The following is a 27,769-nucleotide window of genomic DNA, read 5'->3' as shown; positions in this document are numbered from 1 at the left end:
TGACATTTCATATCTGGCAAAATGTAAATGAGGGCAGCATAGTATGTTTGCATCAAGATACCTGGGTCAAATGCATAATGTGTAGAAATGTTGCTAGTCAACAATGCACTGTTGAATGTTGTGACACCCTTCTTTTCTTTCTTGCTTTTCTGTGTGAACTTTGCCTCTTCTCAGACAGAGTTGTGAGACTTTTGTGTTAGCTACTCAACAGTATGTTTCCATTCAGATGATGCAGGTGCAGGATTCAAGCTCATCTTTCTTAAGGTGTTAGACTAGACGTATTTGATGTGAAGCAACATTTGATGAAGGCAGCCAGTCTTACAGCAGCACACTTATTCTCTCCCTTCCTGAAAATGTCTTTGTATTCTCTGTATTTTTTACCCCCAACAATGTGGTAACAACTGTCTTTTTTTTTCAGTTTGATGTTCAGATGCCTGATGTTACCTGAGGAGATTTTCCACAATAGACAAAGGAATTTCTTCTTAAATGTTTTGTACCACCTACTGGGTGCAATTGCAAGTCTTAATTGTCAAGTTTCAGTCAGTGTGAGCTTTGCATATCCTGGTTTCGTGTCCAATCAACTAGTAGTTGGTCGGCACTTTTTTTATGTACAACATATGAAAGATTGAGATACAGATTCAACAGCTTTGAACATTTGTGCATGCATGATGCACCTCAGTGATCTGCTTACATGAATGCAAAATATATCATGAGTAAACTGAGATTTATTTTTGTACCTCCCCTGTCAATGTTGATGTAACTCTCAATTTCAAAATGTTTGTTTTGCTCTGTACATATATTATGTCATTTCAGTGTTCTGGCTGGTATGTTACATTAGATGATGTGAATTAAAAGTAGTGATAATGTGGGGTATTTGTTATGCCCTTTCCCCACTTTGAGTTATGCAATCATTTTAATCTGTTGAAATCGGCTGATTTTGCTACAACACACATTCCCCATAGACACTTGACCAAGTACACTTAAGACTCATCTTCAACAGGATAATAAGTGCCATGCAAACTAGATACTGGAGGAGACATAGAAAAGAATCCTTGATGAAAGTAAAGCCTTGTAAACTGCTGTTATCTGTCACACAGGTATGATTCACGGCCTTCCACATCCCACTGCTGCCACTGCTACCACCATTGTGCCTCCTGCACCCAACCTCACATCCCCTCTGATGGAACGTTACCTCTTTCTGCAACAACAACAACAACAACTGCTGCAACAACAACAACAACAAAATCAAATGCTTCCAGGTGCTGGTCAGCAGGGACAGACTTTCACAAATCCAGCCATCACAAGGCAGACGTAAGCTCTTCCTCCTTTATGCATATCTCAGTTGCTGTTGGCGAGTAGCATAGTTTCTTGGCTGCATATAATTCACATACTACCTGAGTTAGTGCATGAACATTTAGTGATGTAGCTTATGCTCTCATACTACCGATTTTGACCTCTCCCCCAGTTTATTAAAATTCAAAAGACAGAACTGTGATACAGAATACACATGCATCAAGGTACAATGTATAAGTGTTGAAAAGGAAAATAAAACCTGTACATATAGCTTTAAAGTATGTTTAATGCAGAAGGGTTTTAAAGTACAAAACAGGAATATAGCTCAATTAACTTTCTGTATTAAAAATAGGGAATTTTTAGGCAAAGCTTTCATGTTAGCTGATTCATTATAAAGTCAGTATTCTAAGATACTGCCGTCCAGTGTTCTGATGTTTTAAGCATTGGGAGGAGGATTATATTGTTTGCAAATCATTTTATGTGCAGTCATGTGTCGTTACATTGTATCTGTTTCTTTACTTTTAGTGCTGCTCATCTTAGAGGTGAAAGCTCGATCAAGAACTTTATTGGTGATGATCAGCTCAGTCCAAGGTCACAGGCAGACCCCAAATCCTACAGAGCACAACTCCTGCTGCAGGTAAATGTTTGTCTATGGCAACATACATGCTAGTTTTTGTTGCAAATGAATGTATACTTATCTTGTTGGGGTTGACTCTATTCTGTCCTGAGAGTATAGTAAGAGAAGGCCAGCTTTTTTTCCAGATTGATTTATAATGAACTTGCTGGAGAACCAGCAGCAGAGAGCAAACAAACAAACAGAGAGGGAGAAGAAGCGAGAGAGAGAGAGAGAGAGAGAGAAGAACAAAAACTGTTTTGGGGTTGATGTTGGTTTTGGGTTGTTGCTTTTTTTTTAGTACTTGCAAATCTATGTACCGGTATCACAAACCTAGAACTTTAGTTGTGGCAGGATGATCAAATATACATGACTGTATAACTGTGCCTTTGTGTTATTCCTTTCATGAGAAAAATGAAAACATAGTTGTTGAAAGCAAAAGAAGTTAATCATTAAACTTATACGTGTTTCCATGTTGTTGATACTCCTACTTTTGAAAATTTGATCTTAAATAATTTTTTTTTTTCTTTGTAGCTGGTAACATAATATTTTCAGTAATAGTCCTGATAATCTTCCATTTCCTGTGATATACTGTTTTTTACATCATATGCACAATCTTTTTTGACTTGCTACCTTGATAGGAGTATTTGTGGCTTTCATCTACATTTACCATAAATTTGATTCTCATCCAAGTAGGTGTGTAAACTCCATTTGTGTCTGACCAAGTGTATACATCAGAATTTCTCCATTACAGTATGTCACATTGAGATAGAGAGGTACACACCGTGTAGGTTGCAAAAGGTATCCCTTTCCTCATACACTGTCTGTAGCAAGACTATTTCCAGTGTTAGACTTCACTTCTTCAATTGTTTTGAAATATGTTTGTTATCTTACAATTTACTGTGATGCATTCCTATAAGATTTCATTACGCACTTGCTAAATCATTCCCCAGATGAAGGAAAAGGAAACCACAAAGCTAGCAGCCATGTCAGAGAAGGCCAAGTATGAGGCTCAGAAGGAGAGGGAGATGGAGGTGTACGACCCTTGGGGCAAAGGTGGTGGTGGGGCACCCATGAGGGACAAGCAGGGAAAGATTGTCGGTAAGTTAGACACATTTTGCTGATTGAGCAAGCCTTCTCATTCTGGCAGCATATATTCATTCACTAGACATGCTTATGTTATATTCCTGATAGTGAATTTTGTACATCATCCTGCATCATAGTATTGAATTGTTGAAATCAAGCTGTGAGTCTGAACAAATAAGCAAAGACATGATGGCACATAGTACCATTATCAGTAGATCTATAAACAGATTTGAATGTGCATGTACAATTTTTCATTGCTTTGTTAAATTACATACGATGTAATAATGAAATGCCATATTTAGCAGTGTAATAATCACATTTTTTTTCTCTCTCTCACTTGAAGACTGTCCAACTTTGTGTTGCAGCTAGTAAACAGCAACAACAATAACTTTTACCCACAGAAACAATCAATGTCTTCAGGAGATATACATTGTATTCCTCAGATAACATTTTAGTAGCATACTGTAACTGCAGAGGGTAGTATTGTATGGTTGGATGTTAAATTGATATCTCTTAATGGCAAGTTAATTGTCAGTTGCAGCTAAGTTCCTGAGCACTTTACGTTGCTTCTAGTTCCTATAAATGAATCGCATAACTGTGTTTCAGTTTTCTCTTTTTTAAACGCGCTCATGAATGCTATATAATAAGAAAAAAAAAGAGAAGTAATTTGTTCTCCATGCAACAGCTGCTCTCCCAATATCTACATTTAAAGCAATGTAGTTACATACCAAGTTTATGGAAGTATGACTGTCACATGCCCTATTACCTTTCAATAATCATGATGATTTCAGCCGACCTGAAGCAGCTTCATAACCGAAATGAAAGTCTTCTGGCTGACCCCTCCAGACAGGACCTTCAGCTGTATGCTGGCACCAAGGATGCCCCTTCCACAAACCCAGGTTTGTGTCCATGGAGATACTACTCATCATTGTGATGATACACTACAAGGTTTAAGTAGAGGAAATAGACTCTTGCCAACATCATTATGCTTGAAGTAAACAATAGTGCTAATACTGATAATAACACAAATTGCTCAGAGTAGTAATAAAGCAATTGCAGTATTGGTGCTGATGATAACAGGGAGCATAATTTATGTCTAGTAATAGTAACTTAAAATGTCATAAAGATATCAGTGATGAATTAGTAACATTGCAAATATTTATAGTACAAAAAAAAGTAGTAATAAAATTGTATATAACTGTGTGAACTTTCACATGATATTTGTGTGTACACTTGTGTGTTTCCATCATTATTTAGTACAAGCAGTAGTAGAAGAGAAAAAAAAATGCGTAATAGACATGTAATAATAAGTGGAGAAAGAGAGAGAAATTGAAATTTTATCCTAATGTTTGTACCCCTCACTTCACAGCAGCTGCAGGCCAAGATGTCTCCCCCTTGTTAGCAGCTGCAGCAGGTGGGGGAGGAGCAGTTGGAGCTGGTCCAGCATATGGTAAATTAAAGGGGCCAATCACAACAGCTGCTCCAAACCCCTCTTCAGATGCCAGCAGGAATGAGTACCAGGAGATGCTAAGACAGCAGGTCAGAGTTTACTGATATTTGTCTGTCACAATCATACATTTTTCAAACTTGGTATGAGGGTATATCCTTGGGGGATAATACTTTGTGTGGATTTTAGGGTCACAGGGTCAAAGGTCAAAGGTCACAGGTTATTTTGTGAAAAAAAATGTGAAATTTCATGTTTTTCTCCATATCTCGCAAATGGTTCAAGGTATCTTCATGGAACTTAGTATATATGCTTGTACCGATGGGCAGTGATTATCTAGGGAAGTTGGGGGTCATGGGTCAAAGGTCAAGGTCAACTCCTCAAAATATCACTACTTTCCTTATATTTATGCGATGAATGAAGGTTTTTTTTTTTTTTTTAAACTTTATGTATACATGTATTACCCAATATATATTCTGTGGGAAGTTTCTTGCCAAAAGGTCAAAGGTCAAAAGGTCAAAGGTCAAGTGAAAGTGCTGAATTGCACTTTTTCCTCCATATCTCAAAAGTAACTCAAGGTATCATCATGAAACTTACATATTTGTGCATGTTCAACCTAACAGTGATTCTCTTTGGAACCCAAATACCTGCGCTCTGACATTTTAATCATTCATCCAATTGAACCTAGTTCTAGGAAAGTAAACATTCAGCACATTTGTGTCAAACCTGTCATTTTAATATTTTGCCAATTGTTTGAAACTGTCATCACACATTGTCAAGACATTGTACTATAGACCTATTAGGAGAACCATGCATTATGGCGGAGGCATATCAGTCGCCGTAGCGATATATCTAGTTTTTTAATGTTCAGAATACAGTCAAACCTGCTCCAGCGACCATATGCATATAATCACCACATGGAAATACAATTAATTGATTTTTTTAAAAGTGTGTGTACTTTAGATTCTGTGTACGGTGACTACCTGCCTTACTCAACCGGTGACCATAGATTTGGTTTCCCCTGGACAACTGACAACAGTGCACAAAGACCACCATCAGGGTGCACCCACAAAGTTACTGGCTTTCCTTGCCTTTGTTGACCATATGGCATCAAACAGATACCACTGATCCTGTAATCACAGAAACTTTTGCAGTACATTAATTTTTGCGTATTTCACACTAAATTGGCTTGCATGAATTCTATAATCCATGAAAATATCTTCACAATTTTCTCTGACAGTTTTAACTGGTTCAATCGTGGGCTTCTTCAGGGATGCCTCCCTGGTATGAGCGCTTGTCTGTGTGCATGTGCACAAGTAGTAGTCATTTATGCACATTAGTATCTGTGCAAGGCAATATATTCAAATGGATTGGGCAGCACATCAATTTTTATGCAGGGACGTGTTCAAATAAATTCTGTTTCTTTCTGTTAATTGGATGAAAACATTCAAGTACTGGTATTAAGCAGTTACACCGCATGAATTCAAGAAACTGCGAATGTTTTTGAGCTGCTCAGTGTGAAAACTTAATCTTGCAAAAATATTGACATTCACAGTACTTGTCTATAGCTAAAAGCATTTGGTGATTATTTCAAGTTGGAGGGTGATTGGTTGACAGAAAGGATGTTATGTACAGAAGTATATGAGCTAGCATATGTAGATATGTACACTATATAAAGGGCTCAACATTGGTGCCCAGTTGCCACTAAAGATGTCGGCCCACCAAATTACAAAAATTCTCTTAGTGGCCTAGTTGGGCAACTGAAATTCAAAATGGATTGTTACATTTGCCTTTGTTTCAAGCCACCACATATCTTTTTTGGGCCAGAAGAGAAAAAGTTAATTTCAAGCCCTGATATATACAGTGTATGTGTGTGTATATGTATATGTGTGTGTGTGTGTGTGTGTGTGTGTGTGTGTGTGTGTGTGTGTGTGAGAGAGAGATAAGAACCTAAATAGGCATTAAAATGTTCCAGGCTGCCAGGGAAGCACATTTTTTAAGAAACAAAGCTCCAAACAGGTCAGTCATCACATTCTTCATCAGCGACCAGGATGCGATATTGATGTTAAACTATAGAATACGGTTTTTAAGCAGATATACACACAAGATTATATGTCTGCTCCTGGCCAAACGGATTTCAAAACTAACCTGTTTGTGATGGAATGCATCTGTAGTCACTGCCAGTGTGCACGGTAATCATGCAACCTGTAAATGCGCATTTCATAGCAACGACATATTGTCATGATGGGTAATTGAGTCGGGTCAAAACTCATCCCTCCATGATTAGCTGAAGATGAAAGGATGAATTCAATGGACATATGCAAGATGATCATGAATCTTCAATGCTTTCAATTGAAATTGTGCCATTGTCATGCTCCAATTTACTATCCTGAGGATGTACAGTTCAAAATCCCACCACAATTTTGTCATCGCCCAATACATCTGATTGGAACACTTCTTGGCAACGACCCAACCAACATTTGTTTCTTGTCTGTGGTGGATGATATCAGACTTTCCTGATAGTCATCCAGCCTTTCCTGGTAGTTACTGACCAATCAATTGAACAGAAGTGAATGTGATAAGAACCTGAATGGGAATTTAAATGCTCCATTCTGCCGGGGAAACACATCTTTTAAGAATCAAATTTTTTTCATGTTTTCCTTGAGCAGTCATTGTAGATAGGTTTGACTGTTAGAAACTGTTACTCAGTCAAAGTGGACAACTTATACTTCTTTCTATTTTACTTCACACTTTGTCTGGGCTAGCCAACAAAACAACATGAATATAATTTGTCAATATTTAGGCGATCCGAGTATTTTGCTTGTATAATTTGTCAATATTTTGCTTGAGGAAATGGCTGCAAATTTAGGATTGCTTTTTTATAATGTAGTGTAGGAGATCAATTATAATGTAGTGCAGGAGATCAATTATCATAGACCATTAGGACTCAACCTGGAGAGCATATATGAATACCAGACAAATTAGACTTCTTTTCTACTAAACACAGTGTGTTGTCACAGAGGACAAATGACACACTGCCCTCTTAGCAAGAAGTGCTGTATACGCCAAATATTTCGTGAGGTTTTTATTTTCGCGAATTTCGCGAGTCAGGTGCTATTTGCGAAATTAAAGATACGCGAAAATATTGACTCCGATCCCGATGTGAATGTGACATACGCATTTAAACCTCTCGGTTCAGTACAGGACTCCATGATCGCGAATCTAACCACTCGTGAAATCTTTGGGAATTCCTGATTCGCAAAAATTTACACTTGCGAAATATATGGCGTTTACAGTACCTGACCACAGAAGCTTTTTGGTGAGCTACAGCCTGTCACAGCATTTAATGCCTTATCACTGAACTGAAACTGCCCTTACCTGAATCCTGCAGGAGCAGTTTGGCACATTTACCAAAACCTGTATATGCAAAGCAATTCTATGGCCTCTTAAAGGTACTAACTTGTCTGTTCTATTTTGTTAAATAAACAGGTTGAAGAAAAGAAGAGGAGAGAGGCTGAAGAGAAGGAGAAGATAAGGTTAGAGGAGGAGAAAGAGGAGAGACGTCTTGCAGCACAACGAGAGCGTATCAAGAAGGAATATGAGGAGGAACTTGAGCGCAAGAAAAAGAAAGAAGAACAGGTAACATGTCAGCTAATGCAAAATTGAATTTCACATTCACTTCAATGGGAATTTAGCTATTCATGAAGAGAATATCAGAGAGCAGTTACAACATATTAAACTTGACAATGTATTTAGTTGGATTAATTTTGATTGCACATGAATAGACATATCAAGTTAGTCGTGCCAGAAATATGTGTCACTTAGCAGAAATTCTCTTGATTTCAGAGATACAGCATTACCTGAGGAATTTCGGTATTGATTATACAACCTCACAAGATTAGAAATAACCTTCCCTGCATTGTTCCATAAAGGATTGTAAGCTTATGATTAAAAGTTATTGTGCAAAATATGGTATAACTTACCACTTTAAAGTTTGATCTCTACTTTTTGAGGGAGTTGGAGAAAGAATTCATAGTGAGAGCCTGCTTAATGCGAGCTAGTCATACTTCGTAGCGTCTGTCAGTCTGGAAAGATTGAGAACTTACTTGAAGTTGATCTACACATTGAGATGATATTCATGACAGGGAGGGAGAGGAGGGACTGTGAATTCTTTCTCCAACTCCCTCGTAAAATAAAGATCAAATAGATAAGTTTTCTTTTAATCTTTTTATTCTCTTTTGTGAGTTTCCACAAGAACTCACATTGAGATTTTGTAGCAGAGAAGTCACATTTGTTCCAAACTAAACCATCTTGGGTTTGAACAAATGGCAAGCAGAAAATAGGCCACAATTACATACCCAGATCTGAGGCCATTTTCTCTTCGTAATCATCTGTGACAGACACTTTCCATCATCTTGCAGAGGCTTGTCATAGAATTTGTGAAATGTCTGCTCTTTGGATCACCTTTGGCAAGGATCAGAGGTATTGGTGCATTTGTTCTATTTGCTGCTGAGCTAGAAGCTGCCTGGGTTGAGTGCGCACTGAAGATCATGTTAATGCCAGCGCTAGTCATGATCTGGTTGATTCATTGAGAAATTGACTGTGCTGTTATTTTCTTGCAGGGAAGAGATGTTCCTCTCCTCAGATCTCTTTGGTTCTCTGAAGAGAGGCATTAATGTATGTAACAACACACAAATGTCTGTGCGGGGGTGCGCTTTCAAAAGTATGTCCAATCCAAAATTCCCAGGTCTAGATGTTCATTGACTTTTAATAACACCAGAGATTGTTTAAGAACCATGTTGTCTAGATTCAGGCTCTGAAAAGTCTGTACCCTCTGGGCGAATTTCAAAGCCAGTAATATGTTCATCGTCAATTGCTTCAAAATAAGTAAGTCTGCAGGTGCTAGCATTCTCTGATACTTGAAAATGAATTTTCAGTAGTGAAAATCAGATCTAAAGTAGCTACACTTGCCTATATCATATTGCTATGATTCCATTCCCTACGTGCTTAAAAACTGGCAAAGGTTCATCTCTGGTAGAGAGAAACAAGAAAAAAGGGTCTGTGAAGCAGACAATCCTCACAGAACTCACCTTACTGCATAACAGGAAACCCTGCACTTCTTACTGTAAAAGGCCATGCTAACCTCATATCCTCTTCTATCGCTCCTCTAGTGCACCAGTCGGGAGTCGTAAGTTGATCTTGTTGACACTTGGAGGCACTGTGTTGTAAAATCGACAGCTCTTGGTGAAAGCTCTGCTTCAATTGCCGAATTCCTGTAATTTGCCACAGTGTTAGCCTCAGATTGGATGGGTTTAGGTAATACTGTGTTGTTCGTTCAAGGTGTCCTCCCTGACTGGGAGGATTATCGGTGTGTCTCGGAGGATTATCAGTGTGTCTCTCTGAAGGCTCACAAGGGTTGGAAACCAAGGTCATCGGGGCCACCATGGAGCAATTGGTAGCACATTCGCTTGATCCTCCTGGATCTTGTTTAACACTCTGATGAAAACACGAAACACGTAGGCCAGAACATTGTTCCATGGAATCGAGAAAGCATCTGTTGCCAGAGCCATGGGATCCTTGTGTTTTGTGCAGTAGGTTCATAGTTGTTTGTTCAGGGCTGAGGCAAATAGGTGGATGGATGGTTGGCCGCACTGGTTGAACATTTGTTTTGCTACACCAGGTTAAAGCATCCACTCTGTCGGAAGGTAGCTTCCCCTCGAGATACAATCAGCAATGTAGTTGTCCTTGTCTGGGATATGTGAGGCACAGATATGGATATTTCTCTTGTTGGCCCAGATTAGGATTTCTAGTGTAAGGGTGCAAAGCGTGCGTGACCGTGTTCCCCCAGTCGGTTGATGTAGGTCACTACTGTTCTGCTGTCTGATTTTATGAGGACTGATTTCCCCTCTATCACCTGAAAGTGTTGGAGTGCACGTTTGACCGCAAGCATTTCCAGTTTGTTGATATGCCATCCCTTATTCTGCGGGTCCCAGGGGCCCCCGGCTTGACTCGAATCAAAAACAGCTTTCCAGCCCTGTTTGGATGCATCTGTCAGAATAGTCAGCATCGGGTGGGGGTCCCAGAAGGGTTTTCCTGCCTCTAGAGAGTGCAGTTAAATCCACCACTTGATCGCCTCCTGGGTCATGAACGTCATCGGAATTTCCATTTGCCTTCTCTACGCAAGGGGGCATTTGAATTTTAAGAGGTGTGGTTGTAGAACTTTCATCCTTATTCGATATTGCATCACCATGTCTACCAGGCTGGCTAGCAAGCCTAAAAATACTTGCCAATCCCTGACCGAGGATTCCTGAGGTGATACGAGGGCACTCGCCATGGCTCTTACTTTTATCCTTCTGTGTGGAGCCAGTGTCACTCGTATATGTGGAATGTCAATGACCGCCCCCAGGAATTCTGGGGCCCGAGTCAGGTTGATTTTGGATTTTTCCCAGTTTATGAGGAAACCTAAGCTGCTCTCAAGGGAGATCGTGGTGTGCAGGTGGTCTCTCCGCATCCCCGTTCAAGGTGCCAGTATTAACCAGTCGTCAAGATAACAAAAAAATTCTATCCCTCTTTTTCTTAGTGCTGCTGTCCAATCGGACAATGACAGTGAATACTCATGGGGATGATGGAAGACCAAATGGTAGAACTTGAAGAACATAAGTTCTTTTTCCTATTGCAAAACCAAGCAGATTTTGAGAGAGTGGGGCCACCGGTATGTGAAGATATACATCGGAAACGTCTATGGCAGAGGCCCACTCCTTGTGATTCAAATTCAAATTTGAATTTGAATTTGAATTTGAAATTGATGTATCGGGGTAAAATTTTTGTAAGGCTTTCCATCTTAAAGAGCCTTGCGGTATTTTGGGTTTATTCTGATCATGTAGCCATTTTGAATTTTGTTTAAAATGAACTTGTTGTGAGTGATGTCATCCCAATTTTTCTGGAAGTGTTTTAGTCTCCCCCTTACTGCTTGGGGTTCCCGCTGTGGTCTCGGAATGCAGTCAGAATTGTTGGCAGCCCTGGAAGGGTGGACGATTTGGTTGCTGCTTGGAATGGTCACAAAAAAATCTTGTGTTGTTGTGTTTCCCCCTGGGCGATTTTCCTGTCTCCCTTGGAGGGGTCTGGGTGGGCCATTGCGGTTATGACTATTAGCCTCCCTATATCGGGTGTCAGGGTGGGTCTTGGATGAGTGGTAGGCTGATGTGGCCGATAGTTTGTAGACCGTCTTGTCAGCCATCGAGGCAGCTGTGAGAGACAAGTCCAAGATTTTTTGGAATCTTCCCCAAACAGATCCTCTCCTTTCACTGGGAGTCTTTCTAGGAGAGCAGTTGCATTCTTTTCAATTTGCAGTTGTTCAAAAACCCGTGCTCTTTTGATCCTTGTGATGAGTAAAGCTGTCTGCGCTGCCGGCTCAAATTGTAGTTCAGAAATCTGTATTAGGAGATCAGCGATGTGTTTGCAATCAATGGCAGAGATGTTCAGTCTGTCCGCTTCTCGTTGTGCAGTAAGGAGGTATGTCTGGAATGTAGCTGGGCGCATAGACGCTGTTTTGCCTTTGCTAGAGCCAAAATCCGACTCCAGACAAAAGATGGGTTGTGCAACCGTGTGATGTTCTCCTGGTTTGGCTTTCAGTTGGAGGCAATATGTAGTAATGAGCACGGCTGCCGTGGTTGGGGAACCAGAGTCTTTTCCCTGTCTCAAGTTTGAACTGTCCGTATGTATGGGACCCGTAGTCATAGACCTGGCCGAGTCCGAAATGGCTTCAGTGTCAGGCATAGAGCTTCTCTCTGAGGCAGACTGGAGAGTAGTAGCCTTCTCACCACTTGTAAGCTCTAACTGGTGAAACATGAGATGTGACATTTCCAATAACCAGAAGCCACAGTAGGGCGATGATAGTCTAGGTCCAAGTCTGATTCAGAATCCAGTTGGACAGAGGCAGCATAACCCAAGAGGCCCGATCGTGGCAAGCTTGGGCTCGATCCTCGGTGTGCCTCTGTAGAGTCATGACCAGGTAAATGGGCTGCTGTGATCCAGATGTTCCTTCCTTTAATACACCAGACCCATATGTTTCATGGTGCCCTGTAGCAGGGTTGTGATTTAATGCCTCCCATATTGTTCAGGTGGGCTACAGCTGTTTTGTTCTTGGTTCTTTTAAGCACATGAGAATCAAACCAAGCCCTGCAGCCAATATTTCAAGATAATTGATTTCATTGTTTTGAGCATACACTCTCTCATGATCATCCCATCTTCCACCAGTTACACAGCTAAATTTAGTGCCACCCCATTCTACCCTCCGGTGTCAGTATGGAACTCTAAAGCTGGTCCATCTTGACTCATGGGTGCTGATTGGCAGAGAATGTTATCAAACTACGAAGTTAATTCTTGTGTAGAAGCTTCGGACATTTCATAGGTCTATTGAAATGCCCTTTACTTGACTTCAGCACAAAAGTTTGTCTCTCTCTAGGCTATGGTAGAAGAGGTGGGCATATTGAATTGCAGGAAAAGCAGCAATCAGTTTCCCAATGACCTGTGCCACCTGTTGTATAGTAAGGCTTTGTTTCCCTAGTACATCTGCATGTACTGCACTGATGTCTTGACATTTCTCAAGAGAGAGCTTTACGGTCAGGTTTTCCGGGATTCCATTGGGAGTCGAACCCGAGACCTCCGGATTGCTAGACCGGTGCTCTACCAACTGAGGTATAGAAAGCCCTAGTTCAGTGTTCGTCCCAGAAACCCTTGTAGTCAGAAGCTATAGCAGTGTGTTTGTGTGTGACACTTGAACACTAGATCAAAAATCAGGAGTATGTCCGCACTTTTGTTGGGGGGGGGGGGGGCATGTGAAAATATTGGACGCAAATTCTCCTGCCATATGTTGTCGGTCTGTGATTATGCCTTTCGTGGCCTACTTTTTAATTTCAATTTCAGTTTTGTTCTCCTCAGGAGTGCCCACCCTCCAGTGGTAAGGCAGTCTACCTCTGCAAGGTGAAATTTTTGCCATTTGAAATTCAAGTTTGTAACCACTAATTGTCTCAAGTATGAAAGGGTCAGTGGTAATAAGATTCTACTGTTTGCTAACATGCTTCAGTCAACCCCAACGGGCAAGTCTAGTGGAACATCTACATGTTTGTTGTCATAATCTGACTGTGCATTATGAGTAGATTGTCGATCTCTACAACAGCTAGGCCTGCAACTTATCTCTTTGGGTAGTGCAGCTACTTTTTCTGTGACGCCGTGTTTGGCTTGGCTTGGACTGAGTAGCTCTGCCCCTGGTTTTATACCGGAGCAGGGCAAGTCTGTGTGTGGGGGGTTGAAGGTCTGTTTCCCCGCTGAGATCGCTGTTGGCCTTAAAAAAGGCCTAGCTGTATTCCTGCTGTAATCCAGCCAAGCTCTACGATACTGCTTAACCCTAAAAAGACGAGGGGGGGGGGGCCTAAAAGGCCCCCCTCCTCGACATTTCGCGCGATTACTCTGCAACACGCAATGCTCTCGCCGCGATGCTCTATGACTTTTTTTTTTTCGAGTTTCCCATACTTTGTGACGCCCGGGGGTACGGTTCTGAAGTTACATAACTTTTTGTACATGCATGTGAGGCCGAAAATGGCTCAAAAATGTGATTTTGTGTACAAAGTCAATGCAAATTGACTTTTTTCACATGGTTCATATAAATATGCTTATTTTTACTCTAAATGGCTAAAATTGATTTATTTTAGGAGTACTATGCTTCAAAAAGTGTCTGCCACAAATTTTGTTAAAAAAACAACAAAAACAAAAGGTCGAAAAAACAAGGAAATACATAAGAAATTCATAAAACAATAAAATAGATAAGAAATTGATTTTGATACTGAATTTTTTTTCAAGTACATTTGCTAAGAATGCTACAAAGAATAATTACACCAAAAATGAGCACTTTTGGAGCTTTATTTACTGATTTAGATCAAAGAGTCTGATTTCTCGCATGAATTAGCATCATTAATCAAAATAAAATAAGAGAAGACTATTTTGGAAAATTTAAATACAGTTGAACCTCTCGTATCCGGACAAGTCGGGACCGGGGCTCATCCGGATAAGGGATTTGGCCCTATACGGGAGACTCAATGCTTTATACATGTACATATACATACACATGTACTGATTTAGCCCATTGTAGTACCACATGTAGTAATGTGTATACTGCAACCTTTTCATTGTTACACTCAGTAACAGACCCCAAAATAGAGGTTCGTGTTTGCAAGAATGAAATCATTTTCTTTTATAAATTCTTGGGATGATTTACCTAAATAATTATTAAGAAATGTATCAAGTATATGTAATTCATGTGTGTTTGTGTAGGAGTTGTCAAGGAGTTGGGAATCCCCCTTTCCTCCCGTAAGTATTTAAAAAAAAAAAATCATGGCGAGATTGCGTCCGTATAATAGAGAGATCCGGATAAAGGGAGGCCGGATAAGAGAGGTTCAACTGTATACGATCTTGTAGATTACATCGCACACTACCATTGTGCAAATTTCCGCGGCGATCGCGCGATCCACGGCCGAGATCTTAAGGGGGGCCCTTTAGGCCCCCCAGTCTTTCAAGCTACCAAAATAGCCCAGTCTTTTTAGGGTTAAGGCTGAAACCACCGCTAGCCTTGTGCTTGTATAGATGGTATGGCTGATGCGTTGATTACTGCTTAGCTTGTCCTTTAGCAGCATTGAAGGCAGCCCTAGTCTCCTCTTTGAGATCTTTTACACGTTATTCAAGGTCGTCAACAAAGAGGAACTCAGTCACAGGCATTGTAGGTTTGCACAAATGATGTTCGTAGGCAGCATTCATGTTCCTTGCTCAAACAGTTCATTTCATAATTTGCATGACAAAGCAATGCCAATGCGTACTGTTGCACCTCGTTCAGATCAGAAAGTAGAGTTTGTAGGAATGCACTTAGCCTTCAGGCAAGAGATTTCTGGACTTCTGGATTTCATGTCCCTAAAACACATTGTCCCAAATCACTGAGTTCACCTTGGGAATGACTAAGTAGGGGCAGTTGCTTGGGGCTGGGTATTTTGCAGCCGATTCTTCCATTGATTTCCCCTCCAGGCAATGGGAGATGAGGTAATTGGTAGAACTTTCCAGTTCATCATCTATCGGTTTGCCCATGGAGGAGGAAACCACAAACTTTGCAGCTAGAGATAGTACTTGCACTGCTCGCCCCATAGGCTCTGCACGTGCATAGCCAGCAGCTGCTGCAGGAAAATTGCTTTCATCCCCGCTGTACATGTAGTTGCTGCCACCTCTACAATCTGCGGTACATACCGTACCAACACCATGGCCAAAGCGTGATTGGTGTTGTTGAGCATGAGACTTCTGGGTCTCTTGTTTCAATAAATAGCATACTATTAAATCATTGTGGGTTGAGCAAACTCCCTCAATTTGAGGTGGGGGACCGGTGTTAATCACTTTAAGTGGTATTTCTAGTTTGGAGGGTTTCCCATCACCTGCTTTCCTTTTCGTTCCAGTTATAGGCTGAGCAGGTAAAAACTTACTGTAAAACACGATTTCGCCTCATGAAATTTTCGCAAATTGGAACTGACGGCCATTTCCACGGCATGAAATATTCATGAATTGCTGATGCTTCCTGCTGTACTGGTCGATAATTATGAAACATGCAACAAAACTGAACGCACAATAGAATACATGCGTATTTTTAAAAAAAAAATTAGAGGCGCTCACACTCAGCCTGGCTCAAGCTGTGTGTACCATACACACAGCTTACATACAGTTGAGGGTACTATTACTTATTCACGGTACGTGTAGTGTAGTGTAGTGTAGTAGTAGTTGCTTGGAAAGGGTAAACTGTTCATTCCTCCTGAGCGCACCTTGCATATGTGCACATTGTACTGGAAATAACGTACGCAGTTCTAGTACTTAGCACAGATTTCTCTATTCAGCTCAAACATCGCCACTACGACAGTGGGAGCTGCCCAAGCCAAAACAGCGAGGGCCGGCTATAATATACAAGTCAGCTTACCGTACATTGTACAGTATCATATTGGCTATCGATGCAATCATTGTGATGTGTATGTAGGCAAGAACTTTTGCGTGCATATTAATTTCGCGAATCTTGGCTCTCACAAAATTTGCGAAATTAAAATGCACGTGAACATTCCTCATCTTACATTAGGTTCATGAGGCGCAGTGCTTGTTACCCATGGCAGACATATATAGCCGTATGATGTTGGATGCTTGAACTTGTACCGCTCATGACAGACTTAGCCGTATGATGTAGGGTAGGTGGAATCGTGTTGTCCATCAAGCAACTGTGGCATGGAAAAACTGAAAATCACCTAGATAATAGTCCTTGTAAGAACAGTATTATAGTCCAAAATGAGCTATAATATCCAATTATCCCAACTGAGATAAAAAGGTACGATGATGCCAGGTTAAAAAGACAAATTTGACTGGATTCTGAGACTACATAGAGGGAACTTATTCCCTCATTGAACATGCCAAGAAGTAATATCACTGTGCACACTTTGAGTGGGCTCTCACTCTGAGTTCTTGAGAAAACTTGCAAAATAAGATCATTATTTTATATTATCTTTTCTTTAGTAGGTTGTGTCATATGTAAAGCATACATCACCCTGAAACACTTCAGTTTATAACTTGTCCAAATCATGTACTGACCTCAGTGAAGTTATTGTGCTTCAGTTTTCTGCATTTCACCCAGCTGTTGTAAGTCAAATGTGTACTGAATCTCTTTCATATACCGGTGTCATACTCTCTGAGCTCAAATATTTGACATCAGCAGATTATGCATGAGACTGTTTCCATAAAATCTCTTCATTTGCCATCCATATCAATGTCCCTAGCAACGGAAGCAGAAAGAAGACCTGGAGCGTCAGTTGGAGGAAAAAAGGAAGGAAGCAGAGCAAAAGAAGAAGGAGGTTAATGAGAAGAGGAGGAGAGAGGCAGATGAAAAGCTGAGACACAGAGATCTCAACTATAATGTCAGTAATTTGAATGTGAGTGGAAGCTTTGTGTCTTTATTCAAATATTAACCAATGCATAGCTGCAGTAGATTGCACATACCAGCCCCTGTCTGCTGTTTCAATGGCTATGCACTGCATTACTCTTTATCATCTCTTTATCGTTTCTTCTGTAACAAGTAATAATTCCAGAAATGAAAATCAGCTGTTCCCTGTTTATTTAGTATTTCATTATTTCAGATATGAGATTATTAAAAGAAAAACCCTCTTTCCCAAGCTAACAAAGGAAAAAGGAAAACAATATTTGCTGTGTTCCTTCACTAGGGCACTGTGAATTTTACAATGTTGTGTATGCATTGTACTTGTACACATGTAATTCCAGCCTATTATCCGATTGCCTTTGATATACATTGTACTGCAGTTCAAAAAGGCGCTAGAAGTCACCAGGCTGTGTTTTGTGTTGTTTTGTTTTTTGTTTTGTTTTTCAAGATACAGTTGTACTTCTTTCATATGTGATGATAAGGAAATGGGCGGGGGAGTGCAAACTTTACTCATGAAACTGCCACTCTTATTTTTCCTTTGATAAGTTATATTGAAGGAGTAGCAAACTCTGATGTAATGCAAAGCATTGTGTGTATGAAATGGCTAGTAAGCTAAAGCTCCTGAGTGCTACTCTAAGCGGCTCGTATTATTTCTGTTTAGCAACAGCGTGCTTTGTCCCCTCCAATCCCCACACTGAGAGAAAAGAACAGCACTGCAGAACCTCAGGTAAGTTGCAGTTCCATTAGATTTCATTGGTCAGATGATTTTGGTATAATCAGTCAAAGCTGCGTAAGTTGATCTTTATGGGACGGAGGAAAATGAGTCAATGTAGGCGATATTTGACCTCTGCATATGTGGAAGAAAAATTGGGGGTCTATCCCTTGGTCTACTCCCATTTTGTCTAATGCCCATTGAGTCTCAACTCACATAGTCTAATCCTGTTTTGTCTACAACCAGTTCTTCTAATGACCATATAGTCCAATTACCACTTAGCCTCATTACCAGTTTGTCTACATAACACTTGGACAATGCCCATTTCGTCTTATATCCAATTGGTCTATTGCTATTTGGTCTATATACCACATCGTCTAATCACCTGTTTGTCTTATATTTGATTTGTCTTATATGCATTTTGTGACCATTTATCCCAAAACCAACAAAAATTTGTACAGCCTGATTTTACACAAGGACTCAAAAAAGGTGAACCGGATCAAGCTAGTCAATCTAGTCAAGTTTTTCATATTTTCTGAAAGAGCAATTCTTCTACGTTATCCTTAAGTTTTGGATAGTAAAACAAATGGGAAATTGTGTTTTTTAGCAGTTTTTCAATAACACTATTTTTGTTAAATAGTATGCTTAGGTTTGTTTGAGAGGCCCCCTTTCATTTCTTAAAGACCCTTTACTCTTTCTTCAATTTCAACTCTAATACTTTTGTAAAGATGATGCTACTGCTTTGAAAGTGAGTATTAGTCATGGATAGAGTGTGTTGATAAAGCATTCTCAATTTGAGCATATTCTGATAATTCCTTGTGACTTTTTGTTGGCGATGTGATGCAGGGTCACAATACCATCACAATACAATAATTGTGGAACCTTATAGTAATTTTACATTGTCAAGACAAGACTTACATGACAGGAAGACAACACAATGGACAAAAAGGCACTGCAGATCCATTGATCCTGTAGAAAAATATCGAAAAAACAGTGGGACATATGAAAAGGACACAGAAATGTATAGAAATAGATGCAGAAAAAACATTAAACAGAGTCGAATCCTAGCCCTGTAGGACCATAAGGGCAAGAAAATAAGTGACAGTGAAAGGGAGACTGTTATGATTGAAGCACCCACCTAGACTGTATCCGAAAGTTATCAATGTATGAATTGCATCTTCTCACAGTGTTTCTGTGATATACTCCTTTTTTCCTTCAGCGTACGGCTTCACCCCCTATTCCAACTCTGCAGAAGAAAGAAGGCAACTCGGGCAGGAGGTCAAAGCAGCCAAGGAAGGTAAGACAGTTTTTAAAATTTACATGACATGGTTATCATCTCTCAGTTTAAAGGTCAAATACACTTTAGTTTGGAGTATTAAGCATACACGGCCCATTATTACAGCTCCAGATAGAAACGTTTTTAACGTTTTGAATAGCAACCTGTTTATGAAACTGGTCAGCGCTATGTAACATAATCACAGTAAAGTTTTATCACAGAGAACTATATCCTCAGGCTGTAGGTGTGAAACCATGCAAACCTGTACCAATATAAAGATACCAATAGTTTGCACCCTATGCTCCCTTTGCATTTTTCCATCTCACTCACCTTTTGCTGCAAAGTCTATCCCTCTTTTGCTTCCACGGAAATATAATCCACTTCACAACCATTAAATAGGCATACATGTACATGTACCTTGTGCATATCAGCCAGGGCACATTCATTTAGAATGTCTGTTAGTATACATAATGTGTCACACGCATTTACAAAATTGAACTTTGCACAATCCATGGACTGAATTTAAATTTCCTTTGTAAATTTAGGCCATTGTGTAAAATAGGTACTGTTCATATATGTCAAACCACTAAAACTTTGGTTACTTTGTACAGTCACAGTGTTTTTCAAAGACATGTATGTTTTTGCAATTCTATTTATGAAGAATGTGTTAAATGTTGATGACTGACTATGACATTGTTTTCTGTTGATTCCCCTCCCCTTCCTCCATATTCATGCCTGGCCATAGACTTCAAAATCACCTCCCATCCCCACCCATCAAAAGCAAAAACAGGAAGAAGTGTCACAATCCACAGACCACAAGGTATGATCAAATGAATGCCAAGTCACCAGAGAGTTTCTTCCTTCACAGTATATCTGTCATATATTTTTTTCCTACGAGTGCATCATTACCAACACTCTATCTTTAAGACCATTAGAATGTATTCCTCATTTTCATTCCTGTTGCCTTTGGGGATGTTTCTATTTTATTCTCCTTTATTTATTTTATTTCTTTCATGTAAGACTTGCACATACACAGTAACACTCTTTTAACTGCCAGTTTGAACACAAATTCCACTAACAGTCTAGAAATCCTTCCAGTTATGTAGAATGCTTTTTTTACACTTTGGCATTTTCAGTGCTAAGATGATACCACATAGTTTGTAATCACAAAAGTGCTCCCTTCATCTCCCCAGCTATTTTTTTATTGTTTGCATTCTATTTATATTTGAATTATGAATATATCTTAAATCAATTATTTGATGAATTGATGTTATGACAATTCAATATGTCTCAGCAGTGGTGCTATTTATAAGCTTTAGTGTATATGTGACCTTGCATCACTAGGGCCATAAAAAAAAAGTTTACCAGGTAAGACTTTTCTCTTGGATTAGGCGAGATTGTGAAAGAAGAGATTCTCAGCTTGAAATCTGACGTATTTCTCAGCCAAACAGGGTGTCTATAGCCAAGTGAAATATGTGATTAAAATCTACCCCTAGGAATGTTACCTTGTAGATATGGAGCTTTGAGAAGAATCCAGTGAACCATACTGTCTTGCTCTTGTTTGTGTGAACACCAAAGGGTTCAACAACCTTATGGTAATTGATTTGATGAGATTATCAGAGTATTTTGAAAACCTGGCATGCTCATCTAGCTATTTGTGCTTATCATAAAGGATCAATGCTACTGCATACTATATCTTGTGTACCCTTCCATGTGCCTCACAGACAAAAAATAAACTAAGACATCAGACAGAAGAAACATGGGTGTAAAAAAAGTAATAAACACCCAAGAGAACATGTTTCTCCTTTCACTCTGGCAACTTTCAAATTCAAATGTAAAGAATTCCCAAGAATTGAATTCTACAAAATCGCACAATGAAAAAATCCTACCAAGAAATGAACATTGTTCAACCAAAATGTCACCTCAGCTCCTTACCTATCAGGATTAGCATGGTTAACTTTTGTGGCTACTCTGATGCACAGTCATGTATACTGTGGTACATGCACAGTTGCATCAGTTTTGCAGTGGTTCTTATTATGAAGTTTTTTGTTTTTGTTTTTTGTGGGTTGGTTTTTTTTTTTTTTGGTAGAATATCAGGCTGCATGCTTGAATGCACATTGTATCCATGCATGTGGTGTTGCATCAAAATGTGTGTGTACTGCTATGTGTTTAATTTCCAATAGAGTTTGAAGGTGTTTATGTTTGTTCACAAGTTTATCTGCTTTTTTGTGTTGAAAGGGAAGACTTTCCTTCATAAACATTGTCTCCATTAGGCAGGTGCACCAACACTTCATTGTGAGATTAGCAGTGGTGTTCCTGCTTTGTTCTTTTTTTTAAACTACTCTGACTGAATACACTGCATTGTATTACAATGTACTTTCATGATGGTGCTAGTATACAAAATAATGCACAGGTGGGAGTGCATTAGTGGAGATGCAGTGCACTATGTACAATCATGATGAAATATGCACTAGACCCAACCAAATGCATGTTTAATGTTATTGTTAATACCCGAGAGTGTGCTGCATCTCCACTATCATCACAAACTTAAACCTGTACTTTATTTGTTTTATAATTTGAGTCTATGAACTGTTTCTATTTAACTCCTTGGAAAAATACCAGTCAGCTACATGTGGAACTTACTCAAAAGCCAAGATGTTCAAAGAAATGTTCCAAATGCACTGAACACAATTGTTTACAGTAAAAAGTAACTAGTCTTTATTCAGCCCTCTGGCATTATCTGTGTAAAGTCAAATGCCTGCCCATACTGTCGTTGAGTTCGTGACAGTGCTCTCCCTACTTCTGAAAAACGAAATTACAATGATTATCTTCTGTTCTATCATAAACATGGTGACAGGAAGCAAAGAAAATCAATCAGAGTATACACTTGTGTATATGGAGCCTGAAATTAATCTACTGTGAAACAAATCGCCCCAATGATAAATGCTGCTGAACTCTTTTACCAAAAATAATCTGCTTTTTATCGAAAAAAGCGAAAAATTTGTCAGACTATTTAATTAGTAGATAGTTACATTAAAATGAGGAACTTTAGATGATTTATGCTTATCTATCTCCCAAATTTAGTGATATGTGAAGCAAAATTTCAAAATGATTGCCAGCTGGAATGAAATGAGGTGTGTGCAAGCACATGGAAACATGTGCTTACCTTTTCCATGTGCATACATTTTATCCTTTACCGTGCATGAATTCAGACTAGCAGTGCCCAGGGGCAATCCACATGAATTATTGATTAAGCATTCATGTGCCTGGGAGCGCGAGACTGACGCCTAGTCAACAGGTGGTTCAGGCATGTCCATTGTTAAGGGCCATTGTCAGCACACACTCACATACACATCATTGGTTCCTGTGCAACGTTCAATTTTTGTACAGAGGGTTAAAATTTGACCAAAATCCGAAACCTTACTTTAAAATCAATCTTAGATTTAATGAAACTAATTTATGCTTTCACATTCAAATCACCCTCTGACAAAATTGTACACTATTCAGCTATTACTCATATCAATGACAGTTTTATCGGATGAATAGTTGTTGAACTATTAATGATCAAAAGTGGGAAATGTTTTTTGAAACACTTAGTACATACAGCCCGCGTAGTGCTGAGCAGACTTGTGTTTGGCTGCATACTATCTGTGTCTTGTGCTCTATACATACATGTTGTATACGCCAAAAAGAACTAAAATAAGCTTTGCCCCTACATCCCCCTGCTACATGCTATCGCTGTGTGGACAATAAAGGCGTAGGCGGGCTTTAAGTGTTGTGATAGAGGTCACGACTATGCACTTTACCAAAAATTTCACATTATCATGTGATGCAATGTTATATTTTGACCTATTTACCATGATTATATGTACAATATGTCTTTCTTATCCTTCCTTTTTCCAAAAAAAAAAAAATATATATATATATATATATATATATAATATTCCCTAAGCTGGCATCATATTATTTATTCAGCAACTTTGACTACATTTTTGCTTGTCAGCTTTCAATAATGAATTCAGCCCAGTGTTATATTGACTATACAATGTATCTCATTCCATTTGTACTGTTTTTATTTGTCTTGCTCTTTCATTCCAATCTATTTCTACTACCTGTCCTTCTTTGCATGCATTCCATTAATGCCTGGGTAATGTGATTATTCCAACCAAAACTATAAATGAAGGATGATGGGGGAAAGAGTAAAAAAATCTTCTCGACGCGAATCCAGCAAGAATCCTGCCAGGAAGCACCGCAGTAGACGAAAGCAATCCACAGCAGAAGATGACATTATGTCTGACCTCTCCTTTGCTGATACTGTAGACAAGTCTGTCTCCGATAAATCTGTCTCAGACAAGTCAAGTACACATAAGTCGGGCTCTGATAAGGCCCGTATTTTCCCCCCTAAAGACATCCCTAAAAAGCATGCTGAACTGGATCCCCTTGACAAGCTTCGCAACCCCCCTGAAAGTCCTGAGGCATCTAACCACCCCAGAGTGATACCAGAGGAAAATGCACGGTTAAGTCCCATGGAAAAACTAAGGACACATCCCTTAGAAGCAGGAAAAGAACAGAACAAGAAAGCAAGTGAAGGACTGTTGACAGGTGGCCTGAGTGTGAGTGAAAATGATCTCGAGCAGGTTGTGCCATTCCATCTCCTTATACCAGCATTTTTTCAGAGATGCTTCTCCGATACTCTACTCTTTTCTATAAGATCTTACAATAGGAATCAGCTTAAATCTACTGCAGTGATTGGGAAATGAGTGTCGCTTTATCATTTCAGAATTATTTGAGAATATTGGCAATCAGAACAGTCATCAGAAAAGCCATTCATGAAAGGAGCAAGTGTTACGCTCGTCTTGTCTTCATTCTCAATGCTGTTACAAGCAAAGCAATAAAATAATGCACATGTTTATAGTATTCAGTAACACATCCAAAACTCATAATTGGTGTTGGCAAATACTCAGTATGCTGATGCGAGACAAAAGCTCTTGGTGTAATTCTGATTTTTAAACCCTGATCACTTGCAAGAAAACCATGTGTAACAATGCTGAAGTATCTTTTTGTAAATTTCATTTGAAAGATTTATGTCATACAAGGGAGGTGGGCTCTTTCCACCTCCCTGGTCATGAATTACAGTCATCTGATTTTTTTTATTGAAGGCACAAAAAACATCATGGAAGGGAAGACTTTATTGTCTTTCAGTTTACCACAATTCTGGTATGCTCCTTTCAATCAAAAACATAGCATTGTGCCTGATATTCAAGAATCAATTATAAATGAATAACCAACAACAACACTGGTAGTGGCATACTGGTAACATATATTTACACAGGATGGAAGTACAAGACACTTTTTATCAGGCCTCGTCCACTCTTACTATGTACAAATGTATAGCTTTTGAGTAATGTACCACTTACAAACTTGTAACCAGATTTCTTATACTCTGTCTTAATCCAGGGCTCTTTCCTTGACTCTGGTTTGTTTCCAGAGAGCAAAGGTAACTTTGAGGTTGCCTTTACAAAACAACGTGTAAGTTGGTCCCAAATAGTTGACTTTAGTATTGAAAGTTCGACTAACCAGTGGCACATACCCCTCCCCCTCGTGTGGTCAGTTTTTACCTCGTCTCTCCACTAGTAATCTAAACTTTGTATGTTATTTTCTTAATATATTTGCAGTGCTATCTTGAAAGTGTTACAATGTAACATTCAGTAAATGTCACATATTTAAGCACTGTAAACCTATACTGTCCTTGAATATCCTATGAGTAAGCAAGCCCTTCGTAGTAACAAGAATTGTTTTTCTGTACATGAACATTGCTCATGTGTACCCAACTGTTTCCACACCTGCCATGTGGGTGTCATGCCTTAGACCCCGTTTACAGTGCGAGGCTCGGCCGCGGCTCGGCCGCAGCTCGGCCCAGCCCCGCTTCAGTGTAAACGCGCAAAAGGCCAAATGCGAGGCCAAAATTGGCCTCACATTTGGCCTCGCTCTGGAGGTGGTCTCCTTTTCTCAGTGTAAACGTAAACTGGGCCAAATGCGCGGCCAATTTTAGTCTGGCTTCCAAACCCTCTGCCTGTACTATTTCGCTGTTCAGGATATTAATCCCCTCAATGTCGAAAACTAGTATAGTTTAAGATGGTTTTGTCCTGCAAAGGATTTTTTCCTTCGGCAAAGGCCTTTGCCAGAACGGCGACTTCATCGCCACGGAATTCATTTGACAAAGGGTCTGAAAACCAGACAATACCAAATTGCATTTGTTTACAAGCAGAGCGCCACTACGACAACATATTGAAAGGTTTGAATTAAAAGCGTGGCCGAGCCCGGCAGTGTAAACAGACAAAATTGTGGGGCCCGGCCTCGCAATTGAGGCTGGGCTCGGTCGCGGCTCGGCCCAGCCCCGCACTGCATTACACGGGGTGTTATTGGCAAAATACTTTACGCACTTGTCATCAACATGTCATTCATGCAATATCATACGCATAATTTATGAGTTGTGAGTGCATAGGGCACGAATATCGCACGAGGCGCGAGATAAGCCACTGGTCTATTCAACAAGGTGTGTAGCGCCGCGTTGAATAGACCAGTGGCGAATCTCGCGCCGAGTGCGATATTCCGTGCCCCAATGCACGAACAAGATCATAAATTATTCGTTTTATACAACACCTTGTCCACAATCACAATACTAAATTAGTGTCCGCCAACTCAGGAAGGCCCAAAAATAAATGTAACAATTAGGCCGAGAATTGTAAACCACCCAGTGTACTGCTTTCAAACACTCGTCATGATTCGACCACACAGTCACAGGAATCACAAACTCTGCAGGGTCTATACCCATTCTACACTAACATTAGATCGAGTTAGGCCTGACTGGTAAAGGCCGATCTGAGATATCGGTAGATCTAGTAGTAGGTCTAGACTTTGTCTATTTCCAAAAATGATTTTGTATAAAAACACAGAAAAATAATCAAATTACGGTTTCTCAACTTGAAATGAAGTCTTGATTTTTTGATCATTGTGGTCCACATAGCACATCAGAGTCAAATTAAAACACAGCCGTAGGTAAGGCCGCAGAGGTAAAGTAGCTGCCCGTATGTGCGTACACGTTAACGTTGCAGTACTCCACCACGCCTGGTCTGTGTGAGACGTACCGGGCAGCGCAGCCGGCCAGCACGTAGTTTGCTGGCGCTTTGCTAGTGTGAGCGGCAGCGGCCGTGCATTAGTAGCCCCCCGCGAAGCCGTGCTATATTACCTTCGAGCCGTGCAATAGGCCCATTCCTGTCACTCTCAGAGTTTGATAGATATTTTCTATTGAATGTCATGTGACATGTTCTTGGCCAATCACAATTCGACATCATTCTAAGGTGTTGTATAAATCTTGCTATCATCATGACCGTTGCATTGTTCTCTTATATGCAGATAAGGCATGTTTCAAGAATGTTGTCAGGAGTACAGACAGATACTAGCCATGTTCAGACGTATTTCTAGTTGGAGTAAAAATTCATGGCACGGTAATTAATATTCAAATTAATGCATATCCTACCACGACCCTTGTGTCCGCACGACAGTCGTGGGAAGTAACTCCGACCAATTTATGTGCGAGGGTCGGTGTAACTTCCGGAAGTGGTAGCGCCGCGCACGTCAACCATGCGATTGTTTTATACCAGTGGCATTTTTCTTCTCCATTCTTGTTGATGGAAATTTCTGTATGAGCACTAGCTTCTTCGTCGCAATCGACTAGGTTAAAATTGCATGTGTATTCGCAAAATGTCAACATTGCGATTTGACCCAGGAAGTTTTACCTAGGTCGTAAGGTATGTAAGTTCATAGAGACTCTGAGGGCTTGTCCGCATGGGCAATTTACTCCGACCGGCTAGTCGTGGTAATGAGATACTCCTGAGAAAACTCAGGAGTATCTCGTTTGGAGGAAGAGGTCGTGGTAAGTTTCTCCGATCGGAGGAAGTTACCACGACCTTGTGCGGATGTGCACTACTCCAACCTATCCTCCAAAGTTACTCCGACCAAGCTTCCTCCAACCCTTCCTCCGAAGTTACTCCGACCAAAACTGCCTCCATCTGAACACGGCTATAGTGAAACATGGAAACTGCATATGATGAACACAATAAACTTTTCAATTTCGTGAAACTATTAGACAATGATTCATGATTCTAAGTGATTTGATGATGCACTCAATATAATGATATTCTTTATATAGGATGATAACCTTCATAGAAATTGTCCATAATGATAGAATTTGATAAAAGTAGCATTGGATAGGGAATGCATGTTATCTAAAGCCTTCTTGAGATAGTAATGCAGTTTACTGCACCAACTAATTACAACTCTAA

At 39.9% G+C, this 27,769-nt stretch overlaps 1 pseudogene; it reads left to right on the top strand.

Annotated features, from left to right (window-relative positions):
* LOC139721494 (uncharacterized) overlaps nucleotides 1-27,769 on the top strand; it is a 188,909-nt pseudogene that overhangs the window by 61,287 nt on the left and 99,853 nt on the right.

Source organism: Diadema antillarum, unplaced genomic scaffold (assembly GCF_040938485.1).
Source record: "Diadema antillarum isolate AM-2024a unplaced genomic scaffold, OU_Dant_1.0 scf00000144, whole genome shotgun sequence".
NCBI classification, from domain to species: Eukaryota; Metazoa; Echinodermata; class Echinoidea; order Diadematoida; family Diadematidae; genus Diadema; species Diadema antillarum.
This window is presented reverse-complemented; position numbering and strand designations above follow the sequence as displayed.